This window comes from Protopterus annectens, chromosome 5.part1 (assembly GCF_019279795.1).
Source record: "Protopterus annectens isolate FY-2018-M chromosome 5.part1, PAN1.0, whole genome shotgun sequence".
Lineage (NCBI taxonomy): Eukaryota > Metazoa > Chordata > Ceratodontiformes > Protopteridae > Protopterus > Protopterus annectens.
The window spans coordinates 474,038,069-474,060,085 of NC_056736.1; positions in this window are offsets into that span (position 1 = coordinate 474,038,069).

Sequence of the window (22,017 nt, forward strand, 5' to 3'; positions counted from 1 at the left end):
CCTCTGCTTAACATCTGACAAGTTTTTCCATCCAGCAAAAGTCCGACACATCTTTGCTACCTTCTACATCTACGCTAGATTCACTACAATTTTCTTTTTCTCTGTATTATCTAACAACTGTGCACACTATTCACCTTTTCTCACCTACTCTCTGCTTTTGGGTCTATATAATATGCTAGAAAAGATTTTTCTTCGAACATATAACCATCGTTACCTAAAGAGTGAATGCTCTAAGGTGCGAATGGCCATGTCAGCAAATTTTTTCTGCAGGGAAAAAATTCACAGAGCCATACACAAAAAACACAAACTTTGAAACCCTTATCAAGTGAGGGGCTTCGCCCTCCACCCCAACCCACCCCACTAACTAAATATACCAACTTCAAGATTGCTCTACATTGGGGAAAAGGGCAATTCCTGATAACAGCCAACTGAATTTTTTCCCAAGCAAAAAATTTGCAGACGTGGCCGTTCTCGCTTTAGAGCGGTCGCTCCTTGGGTGTCAATGATTATATGCTCGAAGAAAAGTCTCTTCGAGCATATAATATAGACTCTCTGCTTTCTGCTATTATCACATCTTCCCTGCTTTCTACTCAAATTTCCTACTCCACCTCATTTATTCTGCCTGTCCATAAATGTAAAATTGTAATTTGACATTCCAGTCCTCACTATATATATATGCCAAGTTGTCTTATATTAATTTGTAATGACTGCATATTTTACTGATAGCAATTTTTTTCTAATATAGCTGCCTTTCAGTTATTGTGTGTCCATACTGTAACATTAAGCTTTATAATCTTCTCTGTTGAATAAAATTACCTATTTTGCTACTGGAGTTTTTCTCCAAAGGTTCTGCCGAATATCACAGCTCAGTCAGACTATGCCAATTAAGAAAAACAAGAAAATAGATTGATAGATTGATAGATAGATAGATAGATAGATAGATAGATAGATAGATAGATAGATAGACAGATAGATAGATCAATAAATAAATGCTACTGTTCAGTTTGTTTAGTTCCTCATTTTTCAAGCAACTCACTTCTTAAAAAAAAAATCAAACCTTCCTTCCTTCAACTTAGATCTCTTACTTTAGTCACTAGATCTTTTTTCTTCATTCTCTGTTTTTGTTCCTAATTCTCCATTGGGAGAGTCTTCTTGTTCTTCTGTCCCTTTGATATAACTCTGTCATTTTGTAGGATCAAAGGATCATAAAAGGTCACTCGACTATTGACCCAGAGGTCATTTCAAGCCTGGCTGTTTCATCCCAATATAATACAATAGATACTGTAGTCAATACCCAAGAGTGTATTTAGTAATAACTGCCTATGTCCAGGAGGGTTCTGGGCACTATCCCAGGTCTGAAAATTTGTTGCCCCATCCACTTATCCAGGTTTTTTTTTTTAACAGTGCCATGGAGGTGCTCTGCTTCACATGAATTGGCAGCCTGTAGCAGAAATGCAGCAGTCAATGGGAAAAAAATCTGTCCCTTCAGCACATCCTATTCAAGTCGCAGGCCATATTTAGGTCCCTGGAATAGGTAGCTCAAGTCCTGTTTGATATACGGATGTGCAGCTAATTCATTAGGTTTGGGTCGGAGATTACCCTGTAAGCCAGGCATAAGTCTGCCCTAAGAAGTCTATACAATACTGAGTATACTGACAGGGACTTTAGTCGTCCTGTGTAATGCACATGCTGGAGCCCTTTGATCTTTTTTGTTAGAAACCTCTGAGGTCTCTCTAGTTGCTGCAGGTACTTTGTATGGTACATGCCAAAAGGGGCATTATACTCAATTATGGGCCTGATTAGTGACGAGTATAGAGGGGATATAACCTCCTTTGCTCTAGAGATGATGCCTTTGCTAATAGTGTGCTATGTAGAAAGCTTTCCTTACTACAGTAGACACATGGTGGTCAATGATAAGGTCACAATCTACTTGTGATCCCAGATCCCTTACCACTTCATAAGTACATAGGGTATTGTTGTTAATTTGATAGTGTGAAGGGACATTGTTTTTACCAAAGGGAATGATGATGCATTTCTTTGCATTTCGTTTGAGACTATGGTTAAGACACCAGTCATTGGTCTGTGTAAGACCCTCTTGAAGTATACTGACATCATTTGGGGATTTGATAATTGCACCCAGTTTGCAATCATCCGTAAACTTGGTCAGCCACAGCCCCTTAGTTTTGATCTGAACTTTTGAAAAGTATATACCAAACAGTAGGGGCCCTAGCAATGACCCTCGGGGCACCCCACTGGTGACAGGTCTACTGGTTGATGTGGAGTCACCCACTTTGATAGTATGTGACTGGCTTGTGAGCCAGATGGCAACCTATCTTTCAACAAAGGGGTTTACATTCAGTTTGCTAAGTTTATCAGTAATGCCTGACTGTAGTATTGCATTGAAGGCCTTGGCCAAGTCGAGGTATGCTGTTGTGCATACATTTGCCTTCGTCAATGGTCCTGGTCACATTTTCAAAGAAATGCACCAGGTTTGGCAGGCAGGATCGGCCCTTGATGAAGCTGAATTGGGTTGGATTCAGGGTTTGGATGTCACATATGTCTTTATTTATGAGGTCCATGATGGTACATTCCATGGTCTTACAGATGAGGTCTTACAGCCTGGTCAGACTTATGGGTCTATAATTCCCTGGGTCTGTTGCTAAGCCACCTTTCAGGAGGGGAATAACTGTTGCTGTTCTCCATTCCCCAGGAACATAGCCTGTGTTTAAGCTGTGATTGAATAGGGTACTTAATGGTAAAGCTAGTTTATGTTTTAGTCTGTTTAGAAGACAGTCTGGGATGCTGTCTGGTCCCATAGAGGCTATATGTTTTGCCTTAGACAAGGCTTTAATGATCTGCTCTTTGGATATGTAGGGTGGGGGGAGTTGAGGGCAAGGTTTGTGATAAGTCTGGGGAGGATAATGGAGTGAAATTTGTGCCAAATCTGTCCACCAGCAGGTTTGCTATCTCTGCAGGATCAGTGTGTGTGTGATGCCATTAGTCACTAGAGCGGCACATGCTTGGGTCCTACCTTTTAAGCTATGTATGTAGCTGTAAAAGGCCTTATGGTTATCCTTGGGTGTGATTTCTAAGTTTTTCTCAAAGTTACCCTTAGAGGATTTTGCATGTTGTCTTATTTGCCTGTTGAGGCTGAGTAAGGTTCTTTGCCATTGTTGGGGCCCTCATCTTAGTTTTCTTAGACAGAAACCTTTTGCATTTGTTGTAAAGTTTGTTGATGCTGGATATCCCCCAGGATGGCTTGTTTTTTCTTGCGGCTCTGGCTTTGATTCTGTCTGGAACAGCAGAGTCTATACACTTATATAACTGATTGTACAGGGATTTCATGAAAGCTTTGATGTAGTTACCACTTCCCACTGGGGATGGGGCTTGGAATGCATTTATACTTCCTGTAGAAGGGTATAGTTTGCCTTGGTGATTTTTTTTGTCTGACTTCACCCTTTATGAGTTCTGGTATTAGTGCCAGTTCGAAGGCAACTGATTTGTGGGTAGATTTAACTAATGAGGATCCGACAGCTGCAGTGATGCATCTGTTTGAAATGTTAGTGAGGACTAGCTCTAGTATGTTCGTTCCTCTTGTTGGGGTTTGAACAATTTGTTCCAAGGCATTTGAGTTACAAAAGTCAAAGAACTTTTGTGCTAGTGAGTTACGGCTAGAGTAGGTTTCCTAATTGATAGTGGGATAATTGAAATCCCCCATGACCAGAGTGTTTGACTATATTTGAATAGAATCTTGTTTGATCAAGTAGGCCACATGTGCATTATGATCCATGGAGGGGCTCTATAACTAACTATAACTCCATGGAGTTGTCCTGTCTAACCAGTTGGGAGTTGAATTTATCTCTAATATAGATAGAAACACCTCCTCCTTTGGTGTTCATATGTTCATTTTGCTGTCTGAAGGTGTGAAAGGCATTGTAGCCTTGCAAGACTGGGGTATTCTCTGAGGCCTTGAACCAGGTTTCTGTGACCATACAGACAACAATATCCTCCAGTGATAGGAGTGCTTCCAGGGTGTGCAGTTTTTGGTTTAAGCTTCTAGTGTTTAGCAGCATAACCCTTAATTTGTTATGACTGAACATGTTCATGTCAGTAATTTTGTTTTTGAGACCATGCCTAAAAAAGGCACTATGGGGAAGACAAGAGCTTTTACCAGCAGTCAAAAGCCTAGTGGTATCCATTCATATAGTGAGGCTTGAAGCAGATAAAGACCCAAGCTTAAATAAACAAGTTACACTAAAACCTATTCTAAAAAATAAACAAAGGAAAATTAGAAAAAAATGAGAGGAAGATATGTATATACTTCTTATCCCTTTTATCATTGTTTCTGTATCTTTAAGAACTGGGTGTTCACCTTAATCAATTAATGGCTGTGTCATGTGCTACTAGTATAAATGTTGGTTTTAACTTTTCTTTTGTGTAAGACACTGAGGAAGGATGTTTTTTATATCCGAAAGCTTTGTCGTTTTTTAATAAATTTTATTTGGCTTGACAGTGTGGAGAGATTATATTCTTTTTGCTGTTCATGGGTTCATAGGTTCATAAGTAGGTACTAGGCTATTTGCCCAAGGGCATTTATAAACCTAGCCAGAGTGTGTCGGCTTTCGCCACCCCATTGATTAATTAACTGAGCCTCTGTCAAGCAGAGCCAATGAAGTGATCCCAGGGGTGTATTTTCTATTAACCATCCACTCGTCAAGGCTTCTCTTGAAGAGTGTTAGTGAGGGACTCTGCCTAATATAGTTAGGAATTTTGTTCCAAAGCATGGGGAGTCTCTGTGACAGGAATCTATCCCTCCAGCATGTTCTATTTATTGCTGTGGTGAGGTTTAGCTCACTAGAGTGCGTGGCTCGCAGTGACTTGGATTTCTTTAGGTGAAGCATGTCCATCAATTCTGAGTTGGACATGGCTTTGTAAGTCAGGCAGAGATCACCTCTGAGTAAGCGATATGTCTCTGAGTACAGCCGGAGTTTTTTTCAGATGGGCTGCATAGGACATATGTTTGGCCAGTAATCCTCTTGGTGAGGTGCTTTTGTGGTCTTTCCTGCTGTTTGAAGTGTCTTGTGAGGTACATCCCAAATGGGGCATTGTACTCTATGATGGGTCTGATGAGTGATGAGTTAGAGGGGCACTATAACCTCTTTATTTCTAGATGCGAACCCCTTCGTAATTAGATGGGCCACACAGAAGGATTTCCTACCTACGTTATCAAATCTACCTGGGTCCCCAGATGTCTTATTACCTCTTCTGTATTAAGGGGGCTGCCGCCTATGTGGTAATTTGTGGGTGTTTTGTTTTTCCCAAATGGGATGACTATGCATTTTTTGGCATTTAGCTTGAAGCCATGACTTTGACACCAGGTGTTTTTCTCAGTAAGGCCTTTTTGAAGGATGTCTGTGTCAGCCAGAGAGTCATTTATGGCTCCCAGTTTGCAGTCATTGGCGAACTTGGCTAGCCATAGTCCTCCTGTGTTTGTCTGTACTTCTGAGAAATATGTGCTGAACAGTAGGGGTCCCAGAACCGAGACTTGTGGGACACCACTTGTGACTGGTTTAGAGTTGGACCTGGAGCCCACTATTCTTACCGTGTGAGTTCTGTCTGTAAGCCAGTTGGCAACCCATCTTGTGATGTAGGGGTTTATGTTCAGGCTGGTGAGTTTTTCTATAATACTCGAGTGAGGAATGGTGTTGAATGCCTTGGTGAGATCAAGGTAGGCTGTGTGAACCACCTTTCCCTCGTCTATGGCCTTGGTGACTGACTCGAAGAAGTCAATTAGGTTTAGTAGACACGATCTGCCTTTAACAAAGCCGAACTGGGTCAGGTTAAGTGTTTGGAGGTTCCCAATGTCTTTGTTAATGAGTTCCATGATGATGCTCTCCATAGCCTTGCAGACCAGGCTAGTCAGGCTTATGGGGTGGTAGTTACCAGGGTCAGTTGTGGCCCCTCTTTTGTGGAGCAGAATAACCATTGCTGTGCACCATTCTATGGGCATGTAGCCTGTGGAGAGGCTGAGGTTGAACAGCGTGTTTAGGTGGGGGATTAGTTTGTTCTGTAGTTCGTGCAAGACGCAGCCTGGGACACCATCTGGCCCCATTGATGCTGTGTTTTTGGCTTTTGAAAGGGCTGTTTTCACCTGTGCTTCTGTGTTTTCCGGGACACTACACTTTTCCAGTATTGTTGTGGGCCCTTTTGGGGGTGAGAGGGGGGTGAAGTTTGCACTGAATCTATCTGCCAGGATGTTGGCAATATCAGTATGTTCAGTATATTTTGTGCTATTTTGCACTAGCTCAGAGCATATCTTTGAGTTGCCACTTAGATTCTTGACATACCTAAAGAAGGCTTTGTAGTAATCTTTCGAATTCTTGGCTATTTTTCTTTTGAAGTTAGCCTTGGATGATTTTATGAGGGACCTTAGTTTCTTACTGATACTGATCAGGGATGTCTTTCCTTCTTGGGATTTGCTTTTTTTCTGAACTAGTTTCCTCCTTTTGTTGTATAACCTGTTTATGGCAGGGGTCCACCAGACTGGTTTCCTTCTCTTAGGGGACTGAGTCTTGGTTTTGCTAGGGATGGCACAATCCATGCATCCTTGTAGGTGCTCATAGCATGCAATTGTAAAGGATTCTGCATCTTGGGCAGTGTTATCCTTTAGCATGGGGGCTGTGAAACTTACCACCTCTGCCTTAAGTAAGGTGAAGTTTGCTTTAGAAAAGTTTTTCACTGTGGTTTCCTTGGTTGGGGGTGGTGGTGGGGTGTGGACATGCAGGGTGATTAGTTTATAGTCTGATCTAACCAGTGATGGGTTGACCTCCTGTACGGAACACCTGTCGCCCATGTTGGTGATGACCAGGTCCAATATGTTGTGGCCACTGGTAGGGGAGTTTACCAGCTGATCCAGGGCATTTGAGTTGATAAATTCCAGGAAGCCCTGAGCCTGGGAGTTTGTACTCAAGTAGTTTTCCCAGTTAATGGTAGGGTAATTGAAATCGCCCAATATCAGGGTGTTTTGTAGGACCTTCATGTTTTCCAGCGTCTCCAGAAAGGCAGAGTGGTGGTCCTGGGTCATGGAAGGTGATCTGTAGCAGGCCACAATTTACATTGCAGATTTGCCTGATGTTAGCTGCACATGGATGATCTCGGAGGTATCATGCTGCACCACTAACCTGGAGGTGTGGGTATCCTTGATGAATATGGATACATCCCCTCCTTTTGTGTTTCAGTCCATGTTCTGTGGCTGAAATGTGTGGTATGAGTTATAGCCCAGTAGTGCTGAAGTGCTCTCTGGAGCCTTGAACCAGGTTTCAGTTACTGCACAGATGTCGATGTTCTCCATACTTAGGAGTGCTTTGAGCGCATGCATTTTGAGATTTAAACTCCTGGCATTGAGTAGCATAACCCTCATTTTTTTACTTGTGCAGTTTACGGAGGTGGGTTTGAATTTTGAGCCTTGCCTAAAAAAGGCACTATGGGGGCAGCAAGAACCTTGGCCAGTATTCAAAAGCCAAGGGGTGACAGGTGCAAGCTGTATCTTGTGAAGCAATGCGGCTTGTCGAGCATGTCATCCCAGGCTGACAGACACTGGATCCCCTTTGAATGACACCAGAAGCTTAGCCAATTGTTGAAATTGACCATTTTTTCTTTATACTGAGGTATCAATCTTGGTAAGGGCAGGATGCTACTCAGGGTCAGGGTCATACCTGCCTGGGCTACATGATCTGAGAGCTCTTCCATGTCTCTTTTCATGTAGTCCAGGGAGGTACGTCTCAGGTCATTCACTCCAACATGAACAATGACAAAGTCATATTTGTACTTGTTCTGGAGTGACCTGAGTGCTTGTGTTATGTGGCGGATTCTGGATCCCGACAGGCAGCTAACAGTAACCTTCTCCTTGTCCAGCCTAGTGAGTTTGGTGTCAGTGCGCCTGACTATTGAGTCACCTATTACTAGTGTGTTAGGTATGTTGTTTCGCCTTAAGGGCTATGATTGTGCGGCACTTTGATTTTGTGTTTTATGTGTTGTCTGGTTTGTGACAGAAGGTGCAGGTTTTGTGGGTGTCTGCTTTAAAACTCTCTGATGCTTTTGCAGGTTTTTATTTAGAGCCTCCGAGTATAATTTTGTGTATTTATGTGTATTTTTTGCCAGTGCTGGTTTAGTAGGCCTATGTGAGGCTGGAGGTGTGGTGCAAGTGTTAACCTTCTTCTCATGACTGTTTGTTCCAGTCTTGGGTGGAGAGACCTTAGCCTCCAGTTTGACTGTATAATTGCATCTCTCGCATATGTTAGTGTTTTGTGGTAGGAGGAGAGGGCTGTCTGTGTACATGAGGCAGTTGAAACATTGCCTCAGGATACCCAGATTCACCAGCTGAACTGGAGAGTACACCTGAAGTTGCCCTTTGGTCATGCCTGAATAGTAGGGTGAGCTGCTTAGTCGCTTGATTGGGGATGGGTGGATAAAGCCTTGCCCTGCTGGGCAGTCAAGTGTCTGGGTATATTAGTGCTTGCTATTAGGTCTGAGTAAGTGCTGGACTGTAGGATGCTTTTTGAGTGCTTAGGTTGAGAGTTAGACTAGTTTCAAATGAAAAACTGAAGAGGAGACTTAGTGGAGCCGGGAATGTTGCTTTGGTGTTGCTCTCGCCACCTTATCGCTTGTTTCACATTTTTATTGTTTGAGTTCGCTCTATGACAGAGTCATAACAGTAGTTGTTGCCAATAGACCTGAGTGCATACATGATCTGACAAATCTTGGCACTGGACAAGCAGCTGACCGTGACTTTCTCCTTATCTAACCTGGTGAGTGGGACATCCATGTGTCTCAGTATGGAGTCTCCATTGACAAGAAATTTGGTTTATGAGTGTTACGCCTTTAGGGCATAGTAGGTGAGACAGTGGTGTTGCTATGTGTCTTGGGTGCTGTGGGAATTGTGTTAATTGTTGCAGTCTTGTGCTTTGGCTGTCTCTGGTGTTTCGGGAAGTTTTTTGAGAGAACCTTTGCATACGTTGATTTATGTGTCAGATGCAAACTATGTGCATGAGTAGTGGTGGGTGAGTTGACAACCTCTTCAGTGTTACTGTTTCAAGTGCTAGACAGCAGGGATTCAAGATTCTTGGTGTAGATACATCTTTTGAAATCTGTACTAGAGTGAGTTATTAGTACAGGGCTGTCAGTGTACATGAGGGAGTTGCTGCACTGTCTCAGGAGACCCAAGTCAACAAGGCTGGCAGGAGAAATGGGGGTAGTCCAACAGTCCATAATGCTAGGTTTTAAGAACTGTTATCACAAAGGGGGTGCTTTCAGGACTGATCTAGGAGGTGCTCAGTAGATGGGTATTTCTGGAGGCATTTTTGGCTGGTGGTTTAATAGGGCATAGCTCACTTGCAATACTTCTTAGATCAGAAATGTACTAAAGATGAGGACTACACTAATATACTACAGCTGTATCTAAGGAAAAAATTGTTGAAATTATCTGTCTGGCTTTAGTTATACAGTTGCACAGCACAAGCAGAAACAGTCTCAAATGTAAGGCTTAAATAGCAGAAGCTAAAAACAAAACAAAAAAACTTAAAAAAAACAAACAAAAACAACTCAAAAGTACAAATCAGGGTGCTTACTCCAAGCCCTAGACCAATCATCCATCACCAAACAGGTGCCTATCAGCAGACATCTCTCACAAGGATGCAGGAGGACCACTTTCAATCAAAGATGACTTGGAAAATGTGCTCAGAAAACAACAGCCACTACAAACATACCCTCATGCAGCAAAACTATATCAGCACCATACTATAGCTACTAGCTTCACTAATTTAGGCAGGAAATACTGAAAAAAAATGTTTTAAACAGCAGAAAAACAGCAATGAGACACTATTTTTTTTAAATATCAGAAAAACAACAAGGAGACACAAAAGAATGTTTTAAACAGCAAACAAATCAGTTACTTAAAACACTGCTTGGTGGGAAAACAGAACAAACAGAACAGATACTTTTCAAACAGTGAAAAGTAACAACACTTACTTTGCAATCAGTGAAAATAGCAAAAGTAGCTTTGCAAACAGTGACAACATCAATACTTTATTTTAATGCTGTAAACTAAACTGCATTGTTTGTACTGCACTTGTCTGCCTTACTGTGCCTGATTTAACAGGCAGAGTAAGGCAGACAAATGTAGTACAGACAATCCAGTTTAGTTTACGGCATTAAAATAAAGTGTTAAATAAGCAGCGCACAACAAAAAGTGCAGTAAAGAGTATAATCAAGCAAAAAAAAAAAGGAAAAAAGCAAAAAAAACGAGGCAACTCATATTTCTGGAAAGCTCAGAAGCCTCTACTCATCTGGTATCTCATCTCAGAGTTGTGGGTGGTAGCCCACCTCAGTTCATCTCATTTCAAACAAGCTTCCCTTCCACTATCTTTTCTCCTCTCCTTTTGGTTGCCTTTGTGGTTTATTCAATTTCATTCATCTCTTTCAGTGACATGCAGCCCCTCTGCATTTCCTGTTCTTGTTTTCTTCCCAAAAGGGTTTCACCATCTCACATTGCACACCCTCCCAGTGTCTCTGCATCACATCTCCTACATCTAAGTTTGTTCTTCCAGTCCATGGATCAGATTCCACAAGAGTTGTTCTCAGTGAAAGTCTGCCCTGATTCCAAAAGACATGCTGTCAGTTTAAGTGATTTACTTCAGTGTCTGGCCTATCTCTAAACAGGCTAACTACAGGGAGCAGATTCCAAAACACCTGCTGTTAGTCTGGTCTCAGTGTAAGTGGTCAATTACAGTGAGAGCAAGTCTTTTGGTACTGGGGATCATATCTTGTGAACAATTCAGCTTTTTACTGCTGGGTTATTTAACTGTGTGTGATACCATTGTTTAAACTTTCTGTAGACTGAACCATTTCTCTTCCTGATGTACTTCCATAATTACAGGATATTTCAACCACACAGCTGTAAAATTAATTCTTAGTTTAATAGATACATTCAGCACAGCTTTCTTTCTCCTATAGAGTGTTTCCATGAAATGCTGAATCAACTTTATGACTATCCCTTCAAATGGGATAACTTTAATTCTTTTTACTTACCTTACTACATCATTTTTTGTAGCAAAGGAATGGAAAAATACCAAAACATGTGTAGGCCTGTTTCCTGTGACAACTTGCTGTGGTACCTCTGTGAGCTTCCTGTCTGTTTCTGTTTCTTGATTCTTGGTATCACAAATCTCTCATGTAATAGTTAGCTGTATTACAAATTGCTCCAGATCATTGCTGTTCACTCTCTCTTGTGTTCCACTTATCCTGATGTTACTCCTTCATGAGCAATTTTCCAAAATCACCCATCTTTTCTTCTTGCCTTCTTATTTTGTCTGCCAGTTCCTATATTCTGTGGATCTGTTCCTGCAGCTCATCTTCAATTGTTGCTTTTATGTTCCTCCTCATCTTATGGCTTCCCTTGTAGCCTTTCTACATCTTTTGTTACTGTTGTATTATAATTTTAAGGAGCTTACATCCTGACCTTTTATCATTACATTTTCAAACAAAATGCACAGTAGCTCATCAGCTTTAAAAAACACCATTTAGTCCTTCTTATGTTCCAGCTCATTCATCTTTCCTGCTTTCCTTCTGTTTTTTTTTCTTTCCGAGAACACTATTGTTATCCACATTTCTGCAGGCCTTACCTAGAGCTTTGGGCTTAAGCAGCCATTCTGTCTATGCTGTCTAGCATCCTCTCAGATCTTTATGAATACTAGTGTTGTCACCTCACAGTAAGACCTGTCCGGTTCGATTCTCAGCTAGAGCGTCTTCTGCGTCGAGACATGCGTGAATGGGCGTACCTTCATTGAAGGTTGTGCGTCAGGGCTGGTAACTCGGCACGTAAAAATCAACTACCAATCATTAGCGGACCGGAGTTCCGCTGTGGTGACCCCTAACTGGGAAAAGCCGAAAGACACAACAACAAACCTCATGGAGATGGAACTATATTCTTGGTGTCTCTGTGTTATTTACTCACCATGAATATTTTACAACTGTTTCCATAACACTGAGCACTCTTTCTTTGACTCGTGACTTTTTTCTTATTTCCCGTTGACTTTGATTTCATTACTTTCTTCACTTTTTAACATCTACTTAATCCCATATACTTTGCCCTTGTAGTTCAATACCATTTCCTATGCATAGCTTCATGATCCTCCCCCAACTTAGACTTCATGGTGACTTGCTGAGTGTTGGATATGAGTGTCTTCAAGGTGTCATATCTAACTTCTTCTTCATACCTTATTTCTTTTCTTACTGTCCCCAAATGTGTTACTTCCCAGGATTCCAACAAGCACAACTAGACTGAGAAATAAGAAATTGTTTCAGCACAAAAGTGGAAAATAAGATCTATTGAAATAACCTTTGATATCTGGTATTGAAGAGCCATGTGGAGCATCTTGAAAATTGTCTTTGAAAAAGTCAAAGCCATTTGTACATTATTAATTGAAATAGAAATTATGGCTGCACATGGATGATATAATTTAACAGGTCTACTTCATAACATTGAAATTTCATAATGTCGAATTTCATAACATTGAGACCTCTTCTTCTTCTTTCGGCTTTTCCCGGTTAAAGGTCGCCACAGCGGATCATCTGTCCGCTCGTGATTGGCAGTGGAGTTTTACGGTGTCGAGTTGCCAGCCCGGTGCCCAACCTTCCACAGAAGGCACACACACATACACACTCACACCTAGGGCCAATTTAGAGTGTCCAGTTCACCTACTGCAGTAACATTGAGACCAAAACATATAAATCCCAAAACACTGAAAACCAAAAACGTTGACAACTCAGAGCATTGAAAGCGTGCTTCATAACTTTGAAAACTACAGTGCATATATAAATAACATCCTCTCCACCTACAACAACACCTAACTAACAAACACACTTTCTACTACATTTCTGCAGGGAGAGGAGGGCAGTGCAGTAAAGAAATGTATGGATATGTATTTAAAAAAATATATATATATATATATATATATATATATATATATATATATATATATATATATATATATATATATATATATATATATATATATGTATATCTATATATATATATATATATATATATATATATATATATATATATATATTTATTTATTTTTTTAATATTTGTGCAGTGCAGTGTGCCATGCAACAATGAACACATGCCAGACATCTAAAATAGAAACCAGATACATTTAATTATAAATCCAAATGTCAAATTTAAGCATAGCTGAGTGGGTTTGCACGGAGCGGTGCTTACCAGTGCTTAAACTTTGCTGAGAGGCATATGTAAAAGTATTGCAGCATTCCTCGTAGCCAAGTTGTTAGAGTCACATCTTATGTGCAGTCAGTGTGGGGTTTGAATACAGGGAAGGGAAATAAAGCAATTATTTTCTAAATATAAATGATGCCAATTATTTTTAAATCATAAGGTGCTGCGTTTAGCTAAGCTGTGCTAAGCCATGATAAGCACTGACAAAACAATCTCTGTTTCAGCACAGCTTGAGTGCACTTAGCTAGTTTGCATACCACTAAGCATTGCTAAGCAGTGGCAGTTTAAGCAACTCTCAGTTCAGCTCAGCCGGTTTGCGCTATGCTAAGCGACGCACCACAATTTTAAAAATGGCCCAATGGTGTTTAAGGACAGGAAAACAGGCTATATTAAACACACTAGGTGAGAATACAGCATATTCTGTTGGAGTTTGAACTGTGGAGGAACTATGGCAGGTGTTGGAGAGGGTTCACACTTCCGGGAACAGTGGTGGGGCATTCTGGTGTCCATGGTTATGGTTGGACTCCTCGTGAAAGACCATAAACACCGGCTGCTACAGGGCCAGTTCCTGGGATCAGAGCACAAGCTGGAGGCCTGGGACTGGCTGGCAAGTGATCTTACCAGTGCAACAGGTATCCCCCAGACATTTGAGCAGGTACATCACCATTATGACGATCTGAAGTGGTGGAAGAGGGGACTTCTGGACACCTGGGTCCAGGATGCTCAGGATGGGAATGCCCCACTTGTTTGTAAATACTGTTAGTATTGTTTTACCAATACCTACTCTGAATGTGTGATACATAGGTACGTATAATGGTGTGCTTCCTTCCCTACAGCTGCAGAGGAGAGAGCTTGCAACCTAGAAGCCCATGCAGGGTACCTGGCCAGGTTGTGCTATAAGTGTGGTGAGTACAGATTAATTTGCAATCTATAGTCAAATACACAAGATAGAGTAATTCATTCACTGCCATTACGTACATTCAGTACAGATTTGTGTATTGCAATGAATATGGACGTAAGCCTGTACTGCAATAACTGACTACTTCTAAGTATAGTGCAATAAAGATTAAAGCATGAAACCTGATAATATTAATGAAATACAGTTTCTACTGCAATAATTGTGGAATTACAGCTGTATTGCAACACCTGCATTATATAAACTGTTGTGCAATAAAGACTTGAAAATATGCCAATTACTGCATGAAGGCACCCCTAATAAAGATGTGTTGTGCAATATGTTTGTAAGTAGGGCTGTTGTTCATGAAATCAAGTATGACATCTGTTCTGAAATACAAACACAAGCAATACCACTAAGTGACTGAAGGTTAGCTAAGCAAGACTGTTATACTTAACTGTAGATTTAGAACTGTAGTACAAAATATATGCATATTGACATTTGTTCTGCACTGACATCAGAAGCAATACCAGGAACATTCAAGGTCGATTGTTTGTATATCAGGATCATAGCTCTCAACCAATCAGGGACAAATCGCAACAGAATCAGGGACAAATCCCGAAAAAATCAGGGACAATCAGGGACACTTTTAAAATATTAGTTCTATTAAATTGAGGCATTAACATTATCAGAGAATATGAATTAATATACATTTCCTGAAGTAAAATAAGTATTTAGTTCTTTATTGTCATTATTTATTAAGTATAACTCACCACCTTTTGTCCAAAGGGTACCAGTGTTAAGAGGGAATAAAAGGGACAGAGCTAAAATTTAACTCAAAATCAGGGACATCCCTGAAAATCAGGGACAGTTGAGAGGTTTGATCAGGATTGTCATGTGTTAACCATTGCATTTCAGCTAAATGCATTCTTGCTCTGAAGTATGGTGTTGCAGGCAAGTATGAAACTGTAATAGCTGTAGACTACAACTATACTATCTGCAACTGTATATGGGTCAGGTAGCCATCTCAATACTCTGTTATGGTGTGTACATGTCACAGATATTTCCACCCTTTAAGAGTTTATTGTGTACACCTGCATTCTATGTATTAATGTACAGTTTACCTAGTATCTCTGTCATGCATGAATCTCATGCATGTGTGTTCAAGTGTCACTGCAGTCTTGTATAAAACTGTACTACTAATACAAGGTCATATGATGTTTCCAGGTGAGCTCTAGGCAAATATTAGTCAGTCAATAGTCAGCAGTAGCTCAGTCTGTTAAATGTTATGTGTGATGTACATTTTGTCACACATAGACCAGGTTCGAATCTAGTAAATATTACTGAATCACTTATGTATTGTTAACAGATGTTCCTCCCACAGGAATTACAGTTAAATAGGTGCAGTAGCCCTTATTATGGGTTAATAATGTGTGTGTTTAGATGTAACAGAGTGTTAACAAAATTGAGCAGGAATGTGATAAGATTTCATAAAATAAAGCCAACAAGTACAATACTAATACAAGTCAATACATTAAATAAAATGTGTAATCTTGGTATGGATGTATGCCTGGTATGTGTGTGAATGTTTGCTGATGGTCTAACCCCATCCCTGCCAAGGATGGCATGATAGTTGTATACTCTCTGTACTGTACATGATACATGTCTCTCTAGTGTCACACTGTCACGGACTGTAATCACTGTTGCCTAATCCCTCTGTCACATATATGTCATCAACATGATAATGTCAATAGCACAGTCACACTACATCAGTCCACAGTACACAGTGGTAGTTATATAGGTCCACCTGACATGGAATAGTCCTCTGTAGATGTGTACCTGCAGGTGTTACTGCTTGGCCCATACTTTGTCCAATGCGGATAGCTTGAAAGGTATGTACATGCTACAGCAGCTATAGGGTACTGTTACACATAAAGGATAGGCAGACCTGTAGAGTATATTACAGTATTGTTGCAAACTGCATAGCCTGTACTGGTTTTAATGGACTGTATTCCTCCACCCCCCACCCCTTATCTTCACCATAATTTATTATTGCTATACAGTACATTTGTTATGGTTTATTATTAACATATGCTGTTCCCTAAACATTATGTTGGGCCTTGTGTTTTGTTATTGTTGTATATTGCAATGGTTGCATACTAACATAGCTTGTTGAATTACCTATGTGGCTGGCTTTATGCCATAACTGTTACTGGCATGCTGTTATTATACTGTTTTCTTACTTATTGTTGTGTTCCATATACTATACGATATTATATTACTGGTTTATTTGCAATGTTCTGGCATGCTGTTATAACTAACTAAATGGTTTGGTCATTACTAATCTATACAAACTGAAATACCTCAACACCACAGCTCGACTGGGTAAGCCGGTCCCTGGCGATCTGCCTACCCTACCTCAGCTGGCCGTGGCACCGAGTCCCAGCACATCTGGGACTCAAGCTGGTGATGCCCCCTCTGTTGACCCTGAACCACCTACAGGTGGAACCACCTTAGGGGATGGGGCCTGTCCCAACCCTGGGATTGGGGGTGGAGGGGGGTTGTCACCCATGATCAGCTACCAGTGATGGTGCACAGGATAGTTCATCATGGGTATGAGCAATGCCTGCACTGGACTGAGGGCAGACTTGCCAACCTGGAGGGTCCTGGTGGTCCTGGCACCCAACTTCCAGCACAGCCACTTTAGGGGCAATGAAGGAGTAATGTTGACTGCTCATGGGTGGGGAGATCAATCACACTGCTGCTATCCAGGGGCACATGGACCTCTAATTCCACAACACCCTCCCCGTCCAAGGTGTTTACCCCCTCATGTGTCACACGCCACCCCTGTATGCTGTCTTGTCTGTCTGCAAATGCAACCTCTCCTACCCAACTTACCTTACCACATGTACCTATATCCTCTCCCCAACATTTCACTCTGTCCTTAACAAAAACGGCACCTGTACCACAAAAAAAATATTGCCCCATACATAGCTCTGCATTTTGCACACTTGCCCACTGGACATAATTAATTATTACAGTAATTAATCAACACATGTTTGTTGCCCTCAGCCCCCTTTCTGGGGTAGGAGGCTCCGAATTCCAAATTCCTGTAAAACATGCACAGCTGTTGCTGTAGAAGAAATGGAGAGCTATGGTATTTTCCTACACCTGTCCTCCACATCCCTACCTGCCTTTCAGTATGTTTTTCCCCCTGTTTGCCCCCATTTCACCACTTTTCTATCACCGTTTTTTTCTTTTCTTTTTTTTATTTTTAGTGCAGGTTTAAGCAGAGCTAAGTGGTGGGGTGCACCATGCAAACCCATGCAAACCCGCTTAAAACTGCTTAAAAGTGCCTTAACCATTGTATGTGTTTCTGACAGTATTAGGCACATCTGCAAAATTATCACCCTTGCCAAATCTCGAACACAGGCCCCTGTCAACTACAGCACAGTGCTTTAGCCCACTAGGTCACTCAGCTCTGAATTCCAATATGTGTTTCCACCAACAGATCCTGATTGCCACTGACACACTGCAAGTACATAAAATGGGGAAATTGGCAGTGTACGTGGCACCGTGATGCAAACACTGCACCAGTACACAGCCAAATAAATATTAATGGATGTACATGAGACCTGGGATATCAGGTATAACTGTCAACTGTACAGACTGTTGCAGAATGTCCACAGTTGTGTCCCCTAGTTTTGGCATGGTTTCACAAAAACATATCTGTCTGCTAAAGTACTGGCATTGAGGTTAGAAAATCATGACAGACATTTGAGTGTCACACCTCATACCCATCAGAAAACACATGCTAATGCAATTCCTGTGTCATAGACTGTACACATGGACACATGCTAATGCAATTCCTGTGTCATAGACTGTACACATGGACATATATCTTGCAAATACACCTGCTGCACCTGTGACTCAATAACTCAGTCTCTTGAATGCCATGTATGCAGTACGTTTTGCCACCCACAGTCCTGGGTTCAAATCCAGTGTGTTGCACTTCAATTACATTCTTGCCAATACAGCAAATAATGACTGAGTTATGCAATTTTAACCAAAACAGGTTGCTGCTATTGAATTAATTGCTACACATGTCAGCAAGTCAAAGGCCTGTAGGTAGGGACACACTTCACATATTCGTATAGCCTACCTATATGTCACCTACTACTGTCTGATTGGCACTGCTAAATAACAGATGTACTTTAAGCACATGCCTCGACTGGACTGTTATGGGTACCCTCACCCTGGCTCTGCTGTGACGGCAGAGCTGACACTGCTCCTTCAGTGACACATACAGCTTGCTGTCTTCTGTGTTCACACTCCTCACTATGAGTCCTAGGCAAAAAGCAGCAGCTGCAGGCTGCAACATATGCAGCTGTATGTTACACTACCTGCTACAGATCTACCATACCTCACAACCCCCTAGAAAAAGGGATCCACACAACACCCATCCATAAAGAAGTGGGGGGGAAAGGTCAAGTGGCAGGGACATGTGTCACAGACTGTCCCTACAAACATACAGAGCTGATAGACCAGCAGCTACTGCAGCAACATGCATATTCTGAAAGGTATGACATCTGACACCCACATGTCTCTTCTCCCTTACTGACATCAGCCCACAATGTTTAACACTGAACTGTCAGATAATTATAAAGTCATTTGACAATGGCCAAACATAGTATGGAAAACTGTGGACATACCTCATAAACCTCAACAGTGGACAGTATTAGTACCTACCCCGTGTGATGCTGTAGACTCTACACCTTCTCAATGTCCATCTCAGAGACTAAGAAAGGGGCTAAGGCCTACAGGAAGGCCTTAAATATTGCACTGCTGTGCCATGCCATTGGCTAATGAAAGTGCAACTCAGCTGCTCTGGATGCAATTAGCAAGTCTGAGCCACAGATTGGTGCGCAGGCAATTATCTGTGAATGAACATTACCTACAAAAGGCATGCAACTGCCTATAAGAAACAGGTCTGTAACTTGCTATACCAAGACAGAATAAAATTTACCAAGCATTGTTCTTCAGGATTTCTTCACAATAGTCCCCATATAATGGGACGCAGATGGGAGGATGCAGTTATGGGGAATAGGGATTACGACAGTAGGCCTGTAGTACATCTCTTGGAATGACATGATAGTTGATACTCTGCTGTCCATAAACTACAGGCATGCCTTTCAGCTGTGCCTGCTGTGAAATAATTCACAGCTGTGGCCCTTTCACTCCCTTCTACAACATTTGGCTCCTGTATGAATTCTACTGGATTATGTGTTAGACATATTGACAGTAAGTAAGGGTGGACACAGCTGTCAAATCACATGATGTACTGTCATTCAGCACCTCTCAATCTGTGAATGTCACACAGGAATAGTTCAGACATTGTAAAGGTATCCATGACTGTCCCTGATATACTCTGGTTAGGTCACAGTTTAGTCAACATTTGTATGTCATTGCTTGAGAGCTATGGCTAACATACCTGGCAAACCCCCACAGCAGGAAGTCAGGTCATAGCCAGTACTACTGGGGGAACACAGGCCAAACCTCAGCAACAGAGTGTACATATTGGTCATACAAAATAAGAGTATAAATAGAGAAAAATATACTACTGTAGCATAACTGTTTTCTGAGGGTTCTGGTGCGTAGCAGCCAGATTCTCCATATTCTGACAACAACCAACAATTATTGGCCAACCACTTGCCAGATGTCCACAGGTTTCTGCCAAAAAGACTACATATCTCAAGCACACCTACACATTGTCAACCATCTGTGTACTGGAGAAGTATAATGCCTACAGGGAGGATAGACAACAGCAGATTTGCATTGCTGTCTATGATTGTGGCACAGTGATGTTGCTGGACTGTTCCTATATACTTGTAATAACACACACCTGTGTGTGTGACAGTGGCTGTATTGCCTACAGGGGACATATTACAGTAGACGGCATTGATGGGAGTGGAGACATACAGCATACTCTGTCATGGCACACAGGGACACAACCAGTATTGCCACTATGTTGGTTATAGCAACATACATAGTGTGTTGATAGGCTGTGGGGTATGGCATGGGAGGTGGCAGTGGACAGTGCAAGGCAATTTTGATGTGCAGGGTCTGTACATAGTGGATATCAATATATCTGGTCCTGTGATGTGTTCCCCTCTTGCTATCTTTCAGAAAGGATGTATCAAAGAAAGCACATGCCATTTTCAGAGGCTGAAAATAATGTCATCCTAGGTAGCCTCATACTGAATTGCAACATTCTACTGTCCTGGAATCACCTCAATTGTGACCAATATGCAGCAATGTGGGCTGACCTCATCACAGCAGTCAACCATGAACGGCTACAGGACAGAACCTATGAGCAGGTCTGCCACCAAGCCACAGATATGGACAATGCTGCATGGCAAAGGGCTGCTGCTGTGGCCAGGAAGCGTACTGCCATCGGTGGAAAGCCTGCAGCAGAACCACCACTCTCAGCCACAGAGGAATTCCTGGCAAACCTGGTAAGAACCATTAGCTATCAAGCATCCATCACCCCATACATCATAGAGGTGGGTGCCACAGCATCCACAGTAGAGGAGCGTCCAGTAAAATTCCTGTGTTCATCAATGTAATACTATATCAGTCATTGTGGCAGCCTCTGCATACCAGTACATGGGTGTCAGGTCTATCTGCATGGGGGGGTTTGGTTTTAACGCACAGTTGTGCAGACATACTCAGAATGTCAGCAATGTAGGCAGTATCACATTAGTTACTGTATATGTTGATATATGCACATATTACCATGCAACAATGCCACATTTGTTATTGCTGACAATATGTCTCAATAACATTTACATAGATACGGCAGATGTGGCCGGAGTCCAAGGATCTGTACCTGGTAAGTGTGCTACTTTTGTTGTATGGATCATATATACCCTAAGAATGTTAACGGCTGATATTTCGCCCTAGGCACAACTGATATGCTTAGCCAGAGTACAATACTTGTATGTTCAATTTTGGAGGGGTTAACTGATGTGCATTGAATGGGTAATCACAGTTCTGCAATTTGCAGGAGCAGTAACACATTTGCACTTCTTTTTGAGAAGGTATGTGCAGTCTGCTGTACAGGAAGCAATAACTCACAGATGCCTGTTCTCACACAATATGGAGAAGGTACATACCTGATGCAGTGGTACTAGAACTGGGATAGTATGGTCAAGATGGATACACTGTATTTTAGGTGTAGGTCTGTCACATACACTGACATATTACTTATCACACATGTATATAGTACTTTCACCATTAACCAGACATAGCTGCAATGCATGTTATAAAGGGCCATTCTTATCTGTGTATGTTGTAGTCTGCTTGTGTGTTTTGCATGGGATCAGAAATAATATGTGGTAAATGTAATGCAGTTGTGGATCATCACCTGTAGGTGTATATTTGTGGATTGCCATACATAATAGTGCAGATAGTAATGTACTTATTTGTCTTCCTCCTCACATGTGAATGAGGGAGTTGGAGTGTGTCCCCCTCACAACCTGATGTCAATGTGTTATTGGACTCTGATGATGATGGTGGCCATAGTGAGGCCAGGTGGGATTGTTGGGAGCTGAATCTGTTCCATGGGTTGACATCCCACTTCCTCCCCCAGTATCCCTGCAAACAGTCAGTATGCCCACACATACCCAGTCCCCTGTGGCCACAGATACTGGACATTCAGAGTGTGGCAACATCGAACAGGAAAGTGTGGCAACTATGTCATCAGTGAGTGCAGAAACTAGCCATAGCCAGAGACCTGGTGAGGTCCCACACACAGACTGACAGGGGTGCT